This window comes from Thermobia domestica, chromosome 12 (assembly GCF_964235325.1).
Source record: "Thermobia domestica chromosome 12, izTheDome1.hap1.1, whole genome shotgun sequence".
In the NCBI taxonomy this organism is placed as follows: Eukaryota; Metazoa; Arthropoda; class Insecta; order Zygentoma; family Lepismatidae; genus Thermobia; species Thermobia domestica.
The window spans coordinates 103095477-103111367 of NC_137465.1; the positions used below are offsets into that span (position 1 = coordinate 103095477).

General features: G+C 36.6%; 1 pseudogene; it reads right to left on the bottom strand.

The window, feature by feature from the left end:
- Positions 1–11571: 11571 nt before the first annotated feature.
- On the bottom strand, positions 11572–15891 carry LOC145666563 (TBC1 domain family member 15 pseudogene; annotated as a pseudogene).

The window sequence follows — 15891 nt, forward strand, 5'->3', positions numbered from 1 at the left end:
AAAATTCAAGTGGTACGTTTTGTCGCTGGTACGTTTTGTCGGGACACCCAACTGTGCAAGGCTTGCATCTAGATTCAATTTTGTCATGTCTACCTTTTCGTTTCTTTACCGAAAGAGAAATCTCTCTCTCTTTTTTTTATTTGTCAAACCATGTTTCGCAGAATTTTCGCCGATAACAAAAGAAGTATAAGAAGAAACAAGTAAAAATCCTCCCTCCGGGGTACATTAGAGCGCCCTTTATTCTCAACTCTGGAGGAAGACAGATCACGTGCCTAACAGGCGACTGGCCAGGAAATTCCTAAAATGAAGTCTATTTGATTGTTATCGGAGGTCGAATGGGAAAAAAAGATGAAAGTAAATCCTACAATTCAAGTTTAAACTGTATGCTATAAATGTACCACTATGACTTGACACCTAGTCTTCCGTTCCGAGCGCTGCTATCGGCTGAAGGAATTCCACTCCCTTTCGCTGAGGGTCTCTCGCTTACCAACAGCTGAACCCTTATTGGCTCAACGCATGGGTGTGTCGAGGGTGAGTTTTAGTTCGCATTTTTGCCACGGCTCAAGACATTTTGGCAGCACTTTAGTGTGCTTTCAGGAATTTCTGCAAGAGTTCGTTCCAAGAAGCTGGCGATAATGGCAATATCATAGCAGAACTTCAAAGAACTTCGCTTGTTCAACTGAATGACAGGAGGACAGTACTCTAATATTACAGTTGCAAAACGCATGTGTTCTGTATTGACAGTCGAAGTTGGAAATGGCTCCGGTTGCCTCAACTTTATCCGCGAAATTGCGGTCGTGGGTAACTATCGGTTATGCGTTTACTACGGACGGTAAAGTGTTGTGCCAAGTGTGTGATTTAAAAAAAAAAAAAAATGGATGTTCAATGAAATCTCAGAATAATAAGTGCACTCCATGCAAGAAATAAAAATTTGCGAACTGAAAAAAAAAAAAACAATTACTCTTGACACAAATGCATCAAGATACTTCAGTGAGTGAGTTTTTCAAAGACTTGTGCCAAGCAATGATAGCAACAAACGTTCCTTGGAACAAAGTTCAAGTGCTAAAATACCGTGCTTTTCTGGAGAAGTACTGCGGGCCTCGAATTCCTGACGAATCCACTCTTCGAAAGTATTATCTCGAAGTTTGTTATAGGGAAGCTATAGATGCCATTAGGGCAAAAATAGGTAGTTCATATATATTTCGATTTCTGTGAATGAAACAGACGTTCTGGGACGTTATGTAGCAAATTTAGTGATTGCAAAGTTAAGTGAAGATGCTCCATCTAAATCCTATCTTATTGTGAGTAAATTGCTGGGACGCACGAATCATTCCACGATTGCTCGCTTTGTAAACGATGGTCTTAAAGTGTTGTGACCGGGAGGAGTTCAGGAAGAAAATATTCTTGTTCTCTATACAGACAGTGCAGCGTACATGTTAAAAGCGGATAGAGCACTTACAGTTTTTTACCCTCACTTAATTCATTTCACCTGTATGGCCCATGCTCTTTAGCGTGTTGCTGAAGAGGTGAGAGACTAGTTTTGCGAAGTAAATCGACTAGTTTCTTCCACGAAAAAAAAAAATGTTTTTTAAGGCGTCACAACGTGTTCAAGTTTACAGAGATCAACTGCCAGACATGTCACTTCCTCCGGAGAGCCTGTGCTAACGCGATGGGGCACTTGGATACAGGCAGTACATTTCTACAATGAACATTAAATAAATAAATAAATAAAAAGCCTGTTGTTCATTCATTTCCATCGGAGTCTGCTGTGTCAGTTGGCATTGCTCAGCAACTGTTTAATGACTCAAAAGTAGCGTGTGATATCGCATACATAGACAGCAATTTTGGTTGGCTACCTACAAGCATTAATAAGCTAGAGACTGTTCGGCGGCCTCTTCCGGAATCCATAGAAATCATAGAGGATGCAAAGAGACTGCTGCAAGGTGTGTGTGGAGATGTAGTAGAAAAAGTTCGAAAGAAACTAAATGTAGTGCTGGAAAGAAACCCGGGTTACGACAGCCTATTGGTAGTGTGTGAGATTATCAGTGGTAAAGCAAGAACCCCCCCTAAAGATATTTCCCCCAACTACATTCTCCTGTTGAAATACGCTCCTGTTACCTCATGTGATGTGGAGAGATCATTCTCTGCATACAAGAATATTTTATCCGATCGCCGACAAAATTTTACTTCTGATCATTTGGAAATGTACCTTGTAACCCATTGTGCAACAACACAGTTGAACTGCAGGCACATCTTTTGTAAGTACTTTATTTCAAATTCAAAATGTTCATTAGTGGAAATATTATTCAATCTTAGTTCAGCTGGTATTGTTTAAAAGATTATAGGAATGCTTTTCCCTGCATGAGATAAATATATATAAAACATACATTTCGTCTTAAGTTGCTTTTAGTATTTAAATTTTTATATTGCGTATAATTCATTTCAAGATTGACCCGTGCTGACGGATGCACATTTAATGTAAAAGGTTCTAGATTTGAAACGGGACCACACCACACCATATGAGATTTCTGACGTACAAATGCCGTATGCATTGCTTTTCTCGGGGCTTTCCTGTTTCTCTCTAGTCGATTCACGTCTTCCTTCATTCGCGTGTGATTTTTATTATCCTGCAATCAGTCATGTCAGTGACGTATGGCTGTCTCAGCTGTTCAAGCGTTTCACTTCATTGGGGGACTTGCATTAAGCAGGATATAGTGTAGTAGATTTTCCTTTTTATTTTCATAGAATTCGTTTAAATATTGCATATTTATACGTGTGTTAATATTATGTTTTCATAAATATGTAACATATGTAATATTACATAATATTACATATTTCTTATATAATATTACATATTTCTTACATTTTAAAGCGATTTTTGTTACATATTTATGTACATATTTAGGGGGTTGATATTACAAAAATCCGGACTCTAATCATGACTAATACGCCATTCTCTTCAGAATAAAACAAGCTTTCAAATGGTATGCGTATGTGTGCATGATGTACAAGAAGGGAAATGTGGGATAAAGTAAAGGAATTTTCCTCCAAAAAATTTGGTGGACCCTGGAACGGCCTCGCCTACAGGTATCCCAAGTACCTTGAAAAATACTACGGTGTATACGTAATACGTGTGCGAAGTTTCATTACAATATCTGAAATAGTTAGAAGGGAAAAGTATTACTCAACAACCCTGTTTAACAATACAAAATTTCATGAATATATACGAGAAGTAATCAGAAAGTAAGGTTACAAAGCCTTCAGTGAAACTTGTATATGTTATTTCATACAAGAAATACAGCCGACAGATAGTGCATACATTAGATTAATTTTGGACATAGTCTCCATATCCCCATATCTATTGAGGCACTTGTCGCATCATGGGATGAGTTTGAAGATTCCGTCCTGGTAAAAACCCTGTCCTTGCGTGTTCAGCCACGTTGTCACGAAGTGCTTCACTTCCTTGTCTGAAGCGAAGCGACGGCCTCCTAAGTGCTCCTTCAAATGCGGAAATAGTGAAACTCGCTTGGAGTGAGGTCCGGGCTGTAGGAAGGGTGGTCGATGTCCCAGCGAAAATGCTTCAACAGCGTGGTAGTCTTCTGAGCTGTATGCGGGCGCGCGTTGTCGTGAAGGAAGATGACATCCTCGATGAGACGCGCAGTCGTGTCTAGATCTCACAGTATCAGTGATTGTGCGCCCTCTTTCCAAAAACTTCACGAGTATGACACTGGTGCTGTCAAAACACTATGGCCATCACCTTCCCAGATGGCATTACCTTAAAAATCATTATCTTTGGAGAGGAAGGGTGTTTCCACTCTCTTGATGACCGCTTACTGCTGGGGGTGTGATGGTGGATCCATGTTTCGTTATCCGTGACAATGCAGTGAAGAAAACAGTTCCCTTCTACTGAGAACCGTTCCAAAAGTTGCAGATTTGTTCCATGCGTTTCTTCTTGTGTTGGTAGGACTGATTGCGTGGAAGTCATTGGGAAAAAACTTTCCGATACTGCAGAATATCGTGCACAACGTGTCGAATGCTCCCGAGCGACATTCCCAATACTGCCACCAGATGCCGTAACATGATCTCCCTGTTGTCCTGAATCAGCTCCTCCATGCGAGTTTTGTTCAAATCTGTTGATGCCGTGCTGGATTGGCCACTGCGCTCCTTTTCGGTGACGTTTTCTCTACCAGCCGCAAACTTTCAACATCATTTTGTGACATGCTGACGAGACGTTACAGTCTCTCCATAAACTTCTTCCAGCTGCCGATGAATTTCAACCGCGGTTACATGTTTAGCCCACAGAAATCGAATAATTGAGCGGACTTCTTCGCGAGACGTTTTACAAACGAGTCGATATTTGTTTAACTACAACTAGTGATGTAGGTGGCGGGTGGCCAGTTGCCAACTCTATGTATTAAAAATAACAGACGAAACTCCAAAAATATCGGCCTTATAACCTTAGTTTCTGATCTCTCCTCGTATATAGGGAAAAGGAAGATATAAGGAAATAGAAGTTTCCAAACGCTATACTATTTATCCGAATATCATGGATAATATGGAATTCTCTTCAAAATACTTGTAAAATAAGCTTTCAAATGGTATATCGTATTCATAATGTAGGAAAATGGGGAAATTTGTGATAAATGAGAATATTTCCTTCTTACCTATTGTGGCAATATTAAAATATGGCAGCTATTGTCAAAAAATATTATTTTTTTCTGATTTCTAACTGCTGGAACAACGACAAATAAATTTGAAACTACAATGGATAAGAAACATTTCTGGCAATAAACCAAATTTTTTATCTGCAAATTTGGTAACTTAAAATTAATGGAAAATATGACTTACTTGCTGAACGATAACAGAGCAACTAAGCTAAGTTATAGAAACATATATTTTGTAGAAATTCTGTTTTTTTACTACAACATACAAATAAGGAATATTGTAAGTTTTAAAGAAGTGTGCGTATGATCTTGCAAATTATGAAAATCAACATACACTGAAAGAATCTTCTATGTCATCTTCATCTGCTGTAACCATATTCTGTACAGAATTTTTCTGCATTCACAATTATTATGATTACATCCTTTCTTACAGTTACAAGATAATAGGCAAAGAAGGTTTTGTGGAGCAAGTTCTTCCGCAGTTGGAATTGGTTTGTTAGGACAATAAAATGAGGATATGTTAGTAAGTATTTTAATAACGAACTATGAAGAATCTCGAGTAAAAGAATATAACAAAAAGTATTGAAAAAGATAATCTTCCGACTTTCTTAAGTTCTTCTGAGAGTCTATCTGATCGAACTGGTTTATCGGTCGTCATTTGTAGTCCAGAGGATTAATATGGAGCTAGATGGAATTCGGAATGCTCTGTTACATTGATATCCATTTTCAACTTGACCCCCTCCCAGTTTCCTCCACACAAAGCTCCACATAAATAAAGAGTAACCGAACGCTTGCTGTAGCTAGCGCAGTAGCTTTATATTTTTAACGCTGATTCTTCTTTTTCTCGTTTCTTTTTGTTTCATCCTTCTTTAATATATGTTTTTTCTTTTACATTTCTGGTTCCAAAGGGGGGGGGGGCTACGTGCCTGTGTCATATTATCGAAAAATACACACCCAGTGTCATAAAAATTCGACTAGTTCCCCTACTTTTTAAGATAGACCAACATAAGTGACATCGTCTGAAAGCTTCGATTGTGCTCTATCGCGTATATTTCGAGGTAATTTTTCATATCTCGGTTACTTTCTAAATTACATGCCAATAAAACATAATTGTAAAATGAGAATAACTATATTTTTTATATAATGACTGCCATTTTTCAGTATGGCTGCAATACATAGAAATATGCAAACTTACATTCCTTAATCTATGCTATTATCATGACACTGACACAAGAACGAAGTTTCCAGCTTAATTCCCTCAGTAGATACTGTCATTTAAATGTAAATCGATGTCTCGGTCTGGTCGCCGTATTGAATCCAAGATGGCGGATTTTCCCAAAGCAAGAGAAGGTGGAATTTTCAGGATACGTTCTGGAAAGCATACTGAACATAACCGAAGTGGTTTCGTTTTATTATTATTTTTGTCTAGGTTTGGCTCAAAATCTGTCTGAATGAATTGGACTATTTGTAAATGTCGGGAAGAGTCTACAAGAGAAATTGACTACCTGGACATGGCCACGAAGTAAATATCTAGTTTCCATATAGAAAGTTTGGACATATCATATGCGCATATAGAATACCGGAGTATATACCATTAAATTTGGATGGTTCATCTTGTTCCATTTTATGGATATAGAATTGATAAAATTTCAAAATTTGGAATGTTTTGACCTATTCCTTTTGGTACGGATTTATACGGTTCGGTTATACGTTATACGGTTATATAGTTGAGTATAAGAGCCCATTCTACAGGAGTCTACACGAAAAATGGACTATCTGGACGTGGACATGAAGTAAATATCTAATTTGTAAATAGAAAACGTTCATATATGATGATTAGGGGCGGAAGTTCATGCCCTAAAAACATAGATATATAACCTACAATATGCTCTAAAATATCATGGAAGATGGCGGATTTTCCCAAAGTGGGAGAAGGCGGGAATTCTCAGAATATATTCTGGAAAGCATACTGAACAAAACTTAAGTGGTTTCGCTTTATTAAATTTTGTCCATGTTTGATCCTAAATGCACTAGACTATTGTTATTCTGTAGCGGCATGGTGAAAAAAATCCTGGTAAACAGACACACCAAGGACGTAAGGATCTATTTAATAGTTCATTTTTAAGCATCGGTCGGAAGTCTTATAGAACGGCTTTGTCCATCTGTTTGCGACAGGTATCAAAGCAAAACGTTTTTGACAGGTTTCAAAGCAAAAACAGTAACAGATGTCGAAATGTAGCTTCTCTCAATCGATACAGCGTCAAAATAGGTTCCATCTCTTGTTATTTCTGTCAAAACCGGAAGTGGTTCCAATTAGTCATTTCCGGTTTCAATGTTTATCGCCATAGAATGAAAACGGTAACAAATAGGATGGAGTTTTTTTTTTGCGAACGACTCACCGTCTCAAGACAACGTACCAGGACTATTATAAACACTCTATCAAAACCGGAAGTCGTTGGAATTTACTACTTCCGGTTCCAATGCTGATTTCCATATAGCAAAAACGGTAAGAGATATCGAGATACGGTTTTTTGTAATCAATTAACCTTCCCAAGAACAGATTCGATCTCCTTCACTAAGCATCTATTCAATCCGGAAATGGTTCAAATTAACGATTCCCGGTTTCAGTAAAGCATATCGAATAATGGCTTTAGGATATGGATTCAGAGTCCGAGGAACAAGCTCTATCTATTGTTGCAACCAGTAGTTATAGATGTACTACTTCAAGTTTGAGTATTGAGTTCCCGTAGTTTGCAAGTCTACCGTAGTTTCACACTGTGAAATGAAACTCACTTTTTGGACTAGTCTCTGAGAGGCAATCTGGGTTTTTGTGAGAAGAAGCATACAATCTCTGGAAAACATTCATGATTTACATGCCTCATTCCACGACGAATCAGATCTGTTCCTTATGCTAACGGTTGTCCTACGCTGTATTAAGCAGATACAGTTTTCTCATTACCTTCATACACTTGTGTTTCCAGAACCTCGTAACAATAGATAATATAACGTTGTAGCTAATGTGTCAAAGTGTGACTGGACACCATATAACCAGTACAATGGCGACATCTCACATTACAAGGAAGATTGTAATTGTCTACGTTGCTTTTTCTCAATTAGGTGAGTTAAATCACTGTTGCGTTGACTTCCTTGAATTATTTCTGACAACTTGCATATTGATGTGAAACGTAGCAATTAAAATTAAATTGCAATGAATGCACTTCTCTTACAATTTTGATGAAGAAAAATCAAATTAGTTTATACCAATGACCATAGAATTTGTCAAAATGTGTTAAGTGCATCATAACTTCGTTATTATTATATTGTTGGTTCTACATAATATACATTACAGAACCTAGATTCATCACATCTACCTAGAATCTACCTGAGTACATCATTTCTGTACATTAACTGATCACCCAAATACAGAAGTATAATACCTACATTCTTTTAATTTTCCGTGCAGTAGCAATTCGACGTGCACATAATGAGGTGTCAGTTGTCATTCGCTTGTATGACTAACCAAGCAGCGTGTAATGCAGCCCTTCGGTGTTGATGTGGAGGAGAAGTAGGTTCTTAATGGAGTTGAGACTAAAGAATTTGGGGTCCATGTGAGGTGAAGTCTACACTGTTTCTCAAACTGTTCCTTCTCAAGACATGCACGATAGTTAGGCGCGTTGTTGTCTTGGAAAATACTATCGTCATGTGAAAAGTACAACATGTGGAATGTACCCAGTCTGCCAAGAAAACATGAGAGTACAGCATAACATGACTACATCTTCCGAAGAACTAGTTCTTGCCATGCAAATATGCTCCAAACCGTACACTTGCCTGCACTGTTAATACAATGCGCCTCGTAATGTTCCCGCGAAACCTGCATACGCTCATCTATGGAGTGGAATAAGAATCACGACGCATCAGATCAGCATACCTTTTTCCAGGCTTCTATTTTCCAACTCGAATGTTCGTTACCCAGGGAATTGTTTGAGCTGCTGAACCCTTCGCCGTAGGGGACGTCTGCTGGAATAGCCCATGTATGTGAGTGTATGGTACATGATTATAGATGATATATTTTCGGGATGACTACGGTTATGTTGCATAGTAAGTTCCTTCACCGTCCATGATCTGATCTTTGTCAACTACTAACAAATGCTGAAGTTTACCCATCATGCGCGAAATCTTATTACTGACTATCGATCTAAATCCGTAGCATTACCGGGAAGCTCTGACACCACGAAACTCACAAGGTCGACAAGATTCCAAGGGACTGTCTTAATTGAATACTCGTTTGGTGTATAGGAGGTCAGGACTGTGATATCGATTTACAGAAATTCATGGTTTGTAAGCATAAGTAACTTAAAAAACGCCTTATTTTCTCCTATAATGAAATATTTTTCGCCTATTTAGTTCATAGCTTTCCTCCTACATCTCTCTCAGCTGTACACAATTCTAAATTATTTTATATATATATATATATATATATATATATATATATAGTGTCCGTAAAGTCCGTTGCCACCCCGTGTATCTTCGAATCGACTGCGAATATGAGAAAACGCAAAAACACGTCCATCATTATTTTAAAGGGCTTGAATTTCGACCTATAAAAGGTCCACCCCAGACACCCCATATAGGGGTGTGTGGGGTCAACTTGAAAATTTTAAATGGCAAAGGGGGTCGAGTAATATATCGTTGGAAAGGACTCGACAAGAGAAATATTTTAACGGAAGTTTCAAGTCCTTATTCACATTTCGTGTCCATAAAGTCCGCTGCCACCCAGTGTATCTTCGAATCGACTGCGAATATGAGAAAACGCAAAAATACGTCCATCATTATTGGGACTTGAATTTTCAGTTATAAAAGGTCCACCCCAGACACCCCCAGATAGGGGTACGAGGGGTCATGTTTTTGAAGTTTATCATATTCTCAGTTGTTTCGAAGATACACGGGGTGACAATGGATTTTATGGACACAAAATGTGAACCCCTGCCATTTTGGATGGGGTCAACATAGGGACTTGAAACTTTCGGCGAAATATTTCTCTTGTCGAGTTCTTTCCAACGATATATTACTCGACCCCCTTTGCCATTTAAAATTTTCAAGTTGACCCCACGTATCCCTATACAGGGTTGTCTAGAGTGAACCTTTTATAGCTCAAAATTCAACCCCCTTAAAATAATGATGGACGTGTTTTGTTTTTTCTCATATTCTTAGTCGTTTCGAAGATACACTCGGTGGCAACGGACTTGATGGACACGAAATATGAAGCCCCGCCATTTTGGATGGGTTCAACATAGGAACTTGAAACTTACGGGAAAATATTTCTTGTCGAGCCCTTTCCAACGATATATTACTCGACCCCCTTTGCCATTTAAAGTTTTTAAGTTGACCGTACGTAAGTCAACTAACAGCAAATCATATGGTACTCGTCATTAAAACCAAGCGAGAAAGAAACAACTTCACAAAATAGCTGAACACACTATCAGCTTTTACTTCATATACTGAATTTTCGACTGACCGTTCGTAATCTATATAATGTAAATGTATTCTATATTCTAACACTTAAACTTACAACAACCGACAGACTACTCATGTACAAGTTTCACTGAATGCAATAGACTTTATATAGGGTGTATTCCAAAACCGTTTTCCGCAATCTTTGTAGAACACCCGTAGTAGGCAGCGGAAACAGTCTGTCCTTGAGGTACAAGTTCTTTGTGAGCCACAGTCTTAGCAAAGAAAAAGACAATCAACACTGTCTTCAATTTAGAATTATTCATCCTCGCCTTCTTCTGTTTCGAGAACGCAGGTATGTGCCACTCTAGCGTCGTCTCTGGATCATATTGAAAAGTCCACGTTTCATCACTGGTAATAAATTTGTTCAAATATTCCAGTTCAATTTTCATACGTTCCTTCAATTCACTTGCGATCAACACTCGATTGGCCTTTTGCTTGTCTGTCAACAATTTGGAGACCGCTTCGCGCACACCATTCACATGTTCAATTCTTCCGTAATGATGAGACGCATAACTTTTCGGAATGTTCAGAATGTCGGCTAACAGCCGAAAACTCATTCGACGGTCAGCATTCAACAATTCACGCACACGAGTCATATTTTCATCAGTTCGGTTTGTTGATGGCCGTCCAGAGCGGGGGCATCGTCCACCCTTTCTGGTCTTCCTTGAACTTTTTCATCCACTTCGTAACTTCCACATACGAAAGAGCAGACGCCCTGTAGGCTTGTTTAAGCAGTTCATGAGTCTCTGTAGCTGTTTTGTTGAGTTTTGTACAGAACTTGATCGCCCAACGTTGTACGAAAGTATCCGCTATGACGTGGTTTCAAAACAGGAATGCACTAAGTTATCCATCTTGATGTCATCGATGCTCGGAGTAGACTGTTCTACGATGCGATGCAAAGCTGAAGGTCCCACCCACTAAACTGAATACGCCCGAAAGTGCTACGACCTGATGGGGCGCGCCAAAAATTATTTCATAGACTTTTGGGACACACCTTGTATTTCCTAACTTTGAAAATGTTCGGTTCTAATATTTAGGATTGAACTGTCATATGCTTGTTTGTTTGTTGATTGATTGAAGTTTAGCGTCCCTTTGCAGCATCAAGGCTACAGTTTGAGGTAAAATCCGAAACATTGCATTGCACTCACTGCTCCTCCACAGCGGACTGAACACGGGACCACATGAACAAACCGCAGACCCTAACCATAAGACGAGCAGGAAGAGCGAATTGTTGATGTTAATATTATACACCATTGTTATATTCTTACTTTGTATCTACTATTATTGTACATGTTTTAATGTAAAATAACTAATGTGTTGTTTCTCGAACTGTACATACAAATAAATCATTGGTGGAACCTTTAATAATTAATTAGTAACACAAACCATGAACTGAAATTAATATCTACAAATTTTATTCATATGTCAAACAGTTTTAAAGTAACAAAATAAATCACATGCTCTCTCTCTACATATATATATGGGCGGCTCGGGCGAACATAATAGTATACCAAATTTTCTAACTTTCGAGTAAACTGGAAAAGAAGGTTGATCATTGCATGCAATTCAATGCAATGACACATACCAAACAAACCTCTTCTACCATCTGCAGGTACATTTCCGAAATTAAACTACCTTCATACACTTCTTTGGTTCGATCATAACCCATTCCATGTAATAACCAATTTCACCGGAGTGGCGCTCACCATTATGTTTGCCCGAGCCGCTCATAAATATATATACACAGTGTAAATATATATATATTACAAAACAGTCCCTATTAATAATAAATGTAAATTGAATATTTAAATGTACACTACATTTCTGTTTAAAATTTCAAACTATAAAATGACTTGATATACACATAATGCAATCATTACTTACAGATGAAAGAATACAAATATTTACAACGATCTTATATGAAATACACACACATAGGAAACTTAATATAATCTAATATTTTGGAGGAAAATACATCAGAAATTTGATAAAGAATGACGATAATCTCTTATTATTGAGTAAAACAAATCACAGTACACTTATCGCACATACTATTATAGTACACTCCTTATTGTGAAGAGCGGAAATGGAGAATTCAAAGCAATACACACAGAAGCATGACATCTGAGACTACGCAAAACTTTGAGGAAAATTATCTTGACTTAAAATATTTATGCAAAATTATCATCATTGTAATAAATAATCAAAAAATAAACAATAACTTTGATTCTAATATTGTGAAACCAATCTTAAATTTATATACAATTCGTGGACCTCTTAAATTACGTTACGAGTACTGAACAATAGCAAGATAACCATATAAAAATAAATGATCAAATATTTCAGTTCATAAGTGTATATAATTATATAATCACTCAACATATGCAGAGCACTTAATTAATGCAACAACTGGAATTGGAAAGGAAAATGTATAAGAAATAACCACGTGTTTATTTGAAATGCAGGAACTTCACATATAAGAAAACGATTTATCACTTTATAATTTAAGTTTTCGTAATAAATCAAATATGATTTTTATATATATATATATGTCAAAATTTTGACTTTTATTATGTGGAAAGAAGAACTGAAACCGTATAGGTGAAAGTTATCCACAAAAATAATATTGGAACACATTTCTTATTTTATACAATTGATTAGATATACTCAATTTTTCATGTGTGGTGTGAACTACACAACTTTGTTACAGAGTTTTGATTCTTTTACATTTTTCTTATCACGGAGACATTGAACTACCATGCAAGTTATATTTAACTCATACTAGCTTTGAGCCCAGGGTCTTATGATGCATATAAAACTCACGTGTCCTTGCCTCGGAAGCTGTATATACGCAAGCAACTTAGATGCTATACTGTAACATACATGTTAACTTCACATATATGTTTGTTCGTGAAAACCTCACTTGTTAACAGGAATCATTTTGTTTTTGAAATGCTTTATTTTATCTTTATTATAAAACACGGTGGCCTCAAGTGTTTCTTTCCCTACGCTGGCAGTCAACCTGTTAATCGTATATTAATAATTTAACAGTTCGTGATGCCTCTGATTTTTAGAGGGAAGGTGGCATTATTTAATTCTTAACTATGTATTCAAATTCAAATTTGTGTAATACTGAGAATTCACTGTCTATAGACAAAGTCATAGAAAATATATTAAAGAAAAAATTACTATACTTTTGAAGACTAAAATAACTATCTTTGGCACGTGATTTGGTTAACCAAAATCCTACATGGTCGGAAGTACTTCACATTAAGCGTGCACTAAATCCAGCTAGTACGAGAAATAATTATTTATTTCGTATTATTTTAAAGTTCAGAAGACCTATAATCAGTCTCCAATACCAGTTAAATTTGCAGACCCTGAAAACAGAAAGAAAACAATTTGTAGTTTAACGTTTCTTTTCAATACTGAAATCATAAGAAACAGAACCTTAGTTGAATGTAGGAAAAATATATCGAAGCGGAATTATGTGACAAAGCACCCGTGTTAGCCAGTCGCTACTCGACTTATAAACAGGAAATGTACAGTTCATAATACGCTCCAATCGAAGAATCTTTAATTATTAAAAAAACGAAAACAAATTTTCTTCCCCCCCCCCCACTTCTTATGACCATAACATGCAAAAACAGTTTTATCTATTTCTAGTTCATTTACTTATTTACAATGCATGTCTAAAATATTGCAATTTAGAAATACGACTTCGTGGTCAAAAATTCTCCCATTCAACTGCCAACTGAGACCATTTTGGCACTTTTTTCTTTGATTTCTCTTTATATTATTAAATGAATGTCCTTTTCAAAATAGAAAACTATCCCATGGACTCAATACCGGAAAAAGATAAGTTTTTTTTCCGCAAAATTATTAACTTACACGTTGTACATTAACAAAACCCACCTACAGCCAATATGAGGCCGTTTTACATTGGAAAAATTACCAATGAAGGTTAGAAGAAATTAGCAGAAGAAAGTCGACAAGAGCCTAATATATATTTAAAGGAACAACTCTTGGCATTTTTACTCATGAGGATGAGAAAATACTTTGCTAAATCTAACTTACATTGACTAGCCGCTAGATTGGAACAACCCAGAAGAGATTATGAAGCAAGAGTTTAACAGTTCACTTTTTCGTTCGATATTCTCATCATAGAACTGAGATACCATAAGCACAAAAATATAATTATCTTCTAGTGTTTATATCGAATCTCAAATTATCTCCAAGTAATACCAAAAAAAGAACAAACATATGACGTCCTTATTCATTTAATGTTTACGTTCTTTCTGTATACCATGAATATCACAAGAACCCCAGCTGATGGGGAGTGACGAAAGACAAAAAACAACTCATTTAGAACGGCCGGACGTTGGATACGAAGCTAGGACAGATTACAATGCGCGAACTTTAACGAAACGGTTACTTATATCCATTCAATATTTTCGCAACCATAGAACTGCGATGTCGAAGTACAAAATATCATTTACATTTTCGTGTTTATTTTGCATCTTAAATTACTTTAAGCATACCAAAAACAGAACAAGTATTGAACGTCTTTATTCAGTTTTAGAATTATTACTGACACAACTAAGATAATGGATACAAAAAAATTCACAAACGATAGTGAACTCGTGTCATACTCACAACATGGAGTGCCAGCTTCTTCACGATGTAAAGAGAGAATGATGCAACTGGAATATATTTAAACGTCAAGAATGCTCACAGAGAAAGTAATGTTTTAAGTAAGACAAATTTATAATATTATTTATATTATGTATCGCCAAAACAATGTTACTTCCAAAACAACTTTTTTTTTTTTTTTTTCTACAAATTTACCGAAATATGAAAATACACAGTAAAAGGTGTGGAACACAAGAATTACTTCACAGCGTTTCCCATATCTGAATCCCTCGAAAGGACACAAAATAAGGTATTCGTAACAGAAATTTATTTTGTTTTTAGGCTATTTTACTTTTGAACTTAATACATGAGTTAACTCCATAAGCCTTCCTTGAGTAATAACAACAATAATATGCTTTTAGTTAATTCTCTATATTGATCAAAAGTTAAAATACTGGTACTTCTTCCAAGGAAGTATTTGCTATGCACACTGGAGGCAATAATAAAAACTTGTGATAATAAATGAAATATCATCATCATCATCTATTCTGCATAACAGAAGGGAAAATGTATTCTCCATTTGCGTATATGTATATGTTTAGAAGTGTAGATGACCAAAACACAACCTCTTTTTTGTAGATAAGAGCACAGATATTCACTTACATTGACTAGAACTTAATTATCTACATAGACTCTGTAAAAAGTCAACAATAATGAGTTTAAACTAGACGTTTACAGCTACACATAATCAGTGGAAATATTTTATTTTCTTCACTATCTTGGAGGCCACCTGCTCGCAATCTTAGTATATATTATGACAATTTTCTTGTGAACGTACTCAAAAGAAGTCTTTGGTAGTGATTTGGAAAACCGTTGTACAATAAAAACACTTGTTTATTTCAGAAGTATTGTTGAGCTAAAGCGTCTTCGAAGTGGTCTTCATCCGTATCGGGAATAAATTGTATGCCCTCCGTTGAGTCACCACAATCACCTGATGGCTTTACTTTCCATACATTTTGTTCTTTGTGTTGAGACTTACAATCGCCACATTCAGCACTCTCCACCTTCTCAGGCTCTGGTG